Below are 6,719 nucleotides of genomic sequence, written 5' to 3'. Positions count from 1 at the left end.
TACCTGAACGGTTTCATTCATTCAGGAATGTTTGAATTTTTACATAGGAAAAACATAGGGTATGTTCAGGAAAAGAATATACCAGCATCAGTAAGACATATCCAGAGGGGATGACAAGAATACACTAGCGAGGCACATTCTGAAATTCCCCTCACACAATTTTAAATTCACAGCGGTTGACAAGGTGGATTTGGGACCAAGAGGGGGACCTGCAGACATGTACTTGGAATATGAAGAAGTAAGATGGCAAATAAAGTACAATGCAGGTACCCCCACCCCGGGCCTCAATGAAACCATATCCATTAGTAGTGTACTGAAACTGAAATCAGAACTGTTTTTTTTTTTTTTAAAACATTGTGCAGTATTATTATGAATGGGTTTATTGAGATTTTTATAAAATATGCAAAGTATTTCTAACCTATAAATGCACATTATGTGTTCATTGTGTTTTATAAAGAAGGGAATGCAATATTTCTTTAAAACTGGGAAAGGTAGTTTTTAACTAAGGACATGTGACAGAGATCAATGTATACAAAGTGTGTGATTTTGAAATGATGTTATTCTGATGAAGTCAGAGTTACCACTGATGAAAACACTAAATCTTTGTACATTAAAGTGCTCCTGAAGGGTTGCATTTGTCGCTTTTTTGTTTTATTCTAAGTTTGGCGTGCATCAGTAGTTTTATCAGTTCGATCATATAGCGTCGACCATATGACGTTTGAACTTTTAAGAGTTCGACAGCATGATATAGACCCGTAAGTAACATGTCTTAGGCAGACTGCCACAAGGCTCTATCCCTATATTGTGTTTCCTACAGGCTATTGAGGCAAGATCTATGCCTGGCATACAAAGTATTGTCAGACCCATTCTGATGGACTTCCTGCATATCCGCAAAACAAGCATCACCAGAATTACCCATTCTAAAGACTTAAATCTTGCTTGTGATACAAAAGAGGACCTGCTGGAGAGACACTTATGTATCCTAGAGACTACCCATTCTGTGGAACAGGTTCCCTATCCATGTGAAGCAGAGGTCTTCCCTAACCCAGTTCAAGTGTAACTTGTTCAATTTGATTGGGAACAAGAAATTCATCCCTAGTTTGGCACTTACGTGTCTAATGGACACAGGCAACATGTAAATGGTTCATCTCTCAGGCCCCTGCTTGTAAATGTTTCACTTCCCTAGCACCTGATTACACCTTCAAGGGTACCAGAACTTGTCAGAGATTTGGAATACATGGCTAGGCTTAAAAAGGAACTTGTGTTTGTTAGACTAGTAAACATCTATGAACCTATGAACCTATACACTGATGTGTACTATATATATATATATATATATATATATATATATATATATATATATATATATATATATATATATATCAGGTAAGTTAGTGGAGATGCTGCCTGAATTAATATTTATTTAGGAGAGTTAATGGGAAGGGATCTATAGTGGTCGTCCTTGCTTTCAGCATTAGGTAACAATCCATTTTTTCAGGTGCCTTAATAATGTTTTATAGTGTCTTCTTGAATTTGCTTGTTAGTACTTTCTGGTACCTAGTAATTGCTGATCCTTCTTGAGTTTGCCCTTTGATGTGCTGTCTTTGAGTGGCCTGATTAGATACTTTGTACTACATTCATCGCATGTGCTGCTATGGAGTGGCCTGATTAGATACTTTGTACAACATTCATCGTGTATGCTGCTATGGAGTGGCCCAATTAGATCCTTTGTGCTGCAGTTATCATGTGTGCTACTATGGAGTGGCCTGATTAGATACTTTGTACTACATTCATCCCATGTGCTGCTATGGAGTGGCCTGATTAGATACTTTGTACTACAGTCATCGTGTGTGCTTCTATGGAGTGAACCAATTAGATCCTTTGTGCTGCAGTCATCATGTGTGCTACTATGGAGTGACATGATTAGATACTTTGTACTACATTCATCATGTGTGCTGCCATGGAGTGGCATGATTGGATTCTTTGTACTACATTTATCATGTGTGCTGCTATAAGGTGGCATGATTAGATATTTTGTACTACAGTCATCATATGTGCTGCTATGCAGTGGAATGATTAAATACTTTGTATTACATTCATTTTGTGTGCTACTATGGAGTGGCCTGATTAGATACTTTGTACTATATTCAGCATGTGTGCTGCTGTGGAGTGGCCTGATTAGATACTTTGTACTGCATTCATTTTGTGTGCTACTATGGAGTGGCCTGATTAGATACTTTGTACTATATTCAGCATGTGTGCTGCTGTGGAGTGGCCTGATTAGATACTTTGTACTGCATTCATTTTGTGTGCTACTATGGAGTGGCCTGATTAGATACTTTGTACTATATTCACCATGTGTGCTGCTGTGGAGTGGCCTGATTAGATAATTTGTACTACAGTCATCATGTGTGCTGTGGCTCTTAACTATTTGTGATTTTTATGTTGGGAGCACTATTCTTTATTTCCTCTTAATGACCCAACCCTTTTCAATCATTGGATTGGCATTTTTGTCCCTTGAGTGGTATTGATACTAGCTATTCACCCCTGTTTTGTCAGAGAGCTCTTGTAAACTCTGATGTGTTGGTCAGGCTACTGCTTTGTGATGTTTCCGGCCTTTTACTTTCCCTGCAATGTCTATTACATGATTCAGAATTAATTCTGCTGATCTTTGAACAGGGAACCCTATGATTGTGGGCCAACACTGTATACTATCAAATTACATTTTAGGTTATAATTACACTGCTGTTTTTGAAGACATTCATTAAGTGTGTGGTACATTTAGACTGTTTATGATGCCTAAAGTTTACTTTAAACAAAGTTTTTTTTTCCTGTTTCAGAAGAAGACAGGCATATGCAGTGCAGTAATGAGAACTGCTTTTCAATAACTTCATCATCCACAAATAGGTCTGATATTAAAACAGAATCAATAAACCTCAATGAAAAAGAGTAAACATTATTAAGAAGTAATTTACTTCAAGATGATCTGTCTCATATGTCAATGCAGAACAGATTTTAAATCTCATTACCAGTCTGTTTAAATGAACAAAATAGCATTTGTGAGCATCACAGAGACTGTTTATTTGACTTCTACAAAGGAAATGTAAAAAAGATGAATGTACTGCCTATGTCAGGTAGCTCTTTATTTAACACACAGGTTTAAGAAAGTGATATATTCAACTCCTATGTCTGCTGTTTGGCTTAAACACTAGGATTGTCTTTCAGTGGTGAGCTTTTATCCAGCCTTTATTTTCACCTAAATAATGTGCTTTATCTATTCCATGAAGCTTGTTGAACTACACAGGAACAATATTTATTACTCATAATTGTATCAGTAAAACAGAAAACACATGTTTAAATCACTGTTCATTGCAAACCTGCCAATCCAATGAAATTGCCTAGAAAATTCTACACAAGCAATATATATATATATATATATATATATATATATATATATATATATATATATATATATATATATATAAATGTGCAGAATTTTTATTTCTGCATTCATACATGCAATCTTTCATTCTGTGATAAACTACTTAACATAGTTCAGGGTCACAGGAGAACAAGAGCCTTGGGTACATAGTAATGAAACTAATGCTGAATATTGTAGAAGCCTATTGCATGTCACACATGCATACAGGCGCACACACACACACACACACACACACACACACACACACACACACACACACACACACACACACACACACACACACACACACACACACACACACACACACACACACACACACACACACACACCAATATTCATGAATGACACATTGTCACATTGGGATATAACAAAAAGCTAGAGCACCTAACACAAGTGCCCACAATGTACACAGCACAAGGACAACATGCAGACTCCACTCAGAATTCACCCCAGATGAGAACTGGACTGGAGAACAAAGTGCTGTTAGTCAGCTATATTAATGGCTTGTGATGTTATGTATGTGATTGCTACCTTGACTTATTATTATATTGGAAGCATGTAGAACAACTATTTAAATGATTAAGGTGCTCACACATTCTTTGACAATTTCAACATATTCTGTTAATCCCCTCCTCATGAATTGCAGTGCTGCGTCAAGACACAGGTTTCTTTATGATGAATGTTAATGTATATCAGACATTACCAGGCATTAAGACAGCATGATTCCCTCACATCCAGCAAAGCACCCCAAAGCTATCTCACCCTCATCCTTCTTCCCTGCTCAAACCTTGGTTTATGTGAAGAAAGCCTCCCTGATTTCTCTTTTTGTCTGCTCCAGATTCTATAATGTTAATGTAGCAAATGTCAGGCATGTAGGCATTGCAAAGGTTGTCAGGATGGCACAGTTATGATTTATGTGAAGAAAGCCTCCCTGATTTCTCTTTTTGTCTGCTCCAGATTCTATAATGTTAATGTAGCAAATGTCAGGCATGTAGGCATTGCAAAGGTTGTCAGGGTGGCACAGTTATGCATAATGCAAAGAAATAAAGTCAGATTTTATCATAGTGAAGGCAGGTATACATTATGAAACAGAAGTTGTGCTTGGGTCTCTCATGTCCCTTTCCCAGACAGCTTTAACCACATTTCTTAAAATGCTGATGCTATGCTATAAAAATTATAACGTCACTTGCTAAAAAGATGACTGCTGCGTTATCAAGTTACTTTGTCCTAAATAGCTGAACTGTAACACAGAGTGCAAGTAACTCTTAGAATATATTTTACAGATTTGTACTGCAGGAATGTAATTAAGCTGGTAGAAGGAATGGATCTAGAACTTTATATCTCAGTGGATTTTACTTTAGGATGAAGACTTGTCATTCTGTTAAGCATTTTAACGTTTACTTCATTTTCACTTCTTGCGACACACTTGCTCACAGCCACTTGCTCTAATTGGCAGGTGCCCTAACTTCAATAGCCCAACCTTAGTGAATTATGTAGTCCCTCTCACCACCCACCTCCCACCACCCAACCATACTGAACCACATAGCTCTTCCAGAACACTAATGCTAAGTCTAAGGCTCCCTCCCAGTCCCTAACCCTAATTATAGTACTCCTCCCTAACCCTAAAGTTCCTGATCTCTCTAATACTAAAACACCTCTCTTCCTTCATAAACCTAATGTCCCTGACCACTCCCTAACCCTAAACCTCCCTTATGTTCCCTAAACCTAAAGCTCCCTTAATTCTAAACATCGGTTATGTCTTCTAAACCTAAAGCTCCCCTCCCCCTAAACCTAGGCTCTTTTCCCATAACCTGTACTCCTACCCCCTCCTACACCCTACCCATATCTGATGGACTAATCTTGCTTGAATCCAACTGTTGTATTTGGGAGAGGAGCAGCTACTTCACTCTCTCCCTATGGCTGTCACTTCTCATCCAAACATATAGTCAAGTTCAAGAGTGAATGGCCATTCATGTGAACTTCAAGATGTTGGTGTCCATGACTGAAAAACAGTGGTAGTCAAGTGCCTACCACTCAAACATTTATAGTAAACCACACCCCATGGTAGATCACTCCATTTCAATTTGCTATGCCTTGTTCTTAGCCTGTTCAACCATATCTGTGAGTTGCTGAGGAAACTGACATCATGTCCTATTCTATCCCCTCTACAGTATCAATGTCCTGCAGCAAGAATGTTTAAATAACTGTTGGTCTGCTCTCTTTCTTTTTCTCTGTCTCTCTGTCTTTCCATCTACCCAACAAATGTAGGCTATGCTACCAGGAGGCTTATGGCAGGATCTCATCTTGTGCAGTGATGAACATTTTTTAGTGTCTGCTTCCTGATTGTTTACTCTTGATATGCTGAATTATGCAAAAATATACTGTCATACATATTTAGGGTGCTAGGTTGATATTCCACACACTAGTGCTCACCACTTTTATGTATGATCATTTATATGCAAATACTAGGATTTGCATTTTAAGACTGAGACTAGGGTATGCCACGGATTATTCTTTTCCGTGGGATACTTGGATATCAGAGATGATATATACAAGTGTTGGGGTGTGGAGGTGCATTTCCTCTTGATGGGGTGGTGCATGGGGCTTGCAAAAATACTTATTAGTAATTCTTGTAAACATAATTGTTGTTTGCGGTTATATGTTTGCACTGTTTATGATCATTCATATGAGTTGTAATCATTAAATAGCTACATTTTCATTAGGAAGCTCATATTTATTGTGAATGTGAATGTAATCTCTACAGATAGTTTGAAAATACTTGTTTCACTCAGGCACATATTCATAGTGTACAGGCCCTAGCAGCCTTGGTTTGTTATAGCACAGCAATTCATAACAGAGGTTAGCATTCAAAATCTACAGATGGCATGTACTATATGATAGTAGCATGGTGTATACCCTCTGTATATGACTCACACATGACTGTATGTGAATGTCAGAGCTGACATATGGAGAGGGGACTGACGGGCAGGTTCTTAACTGGTCAGAATACTGCCAGAGGTATTTTTGCCCAAGTGGTAGACCTGGCTATATGTCTGTAATGCACTGCTGTTCTTATAGGCACCATACCTCTCTACATATGTGAGTCAGACATCTGGACAAAGCCATGAGTAATTGGGTGACAAAGGCCTAAATATATGACCTATTGTAACTATTGGCCTTACAAACCTGGAAGGGTGATACAATAACAGATATTGCATGCATGCATTTTTCTACAGGTTATGAAGTCTGAGACACTATAATCCATCATTATTTTCTA

Source organism: Protopterus annectens, chromosome 7.part0 (assembly GCF_019279795.1).
Source record: "Protopterus annectens isolate FY-2018-M chromosome 7.part0, PAN1.0, whole genome shotgun sequence".
Taxonomy (NCBI): Eukaryota; Metazoa; Chordata; order Ceratodontiformes; family Protopteridae; genus Protopterus; species Protopterus annectens.
Note: the sequence above shows the minus strand (reverse complement) of the source record.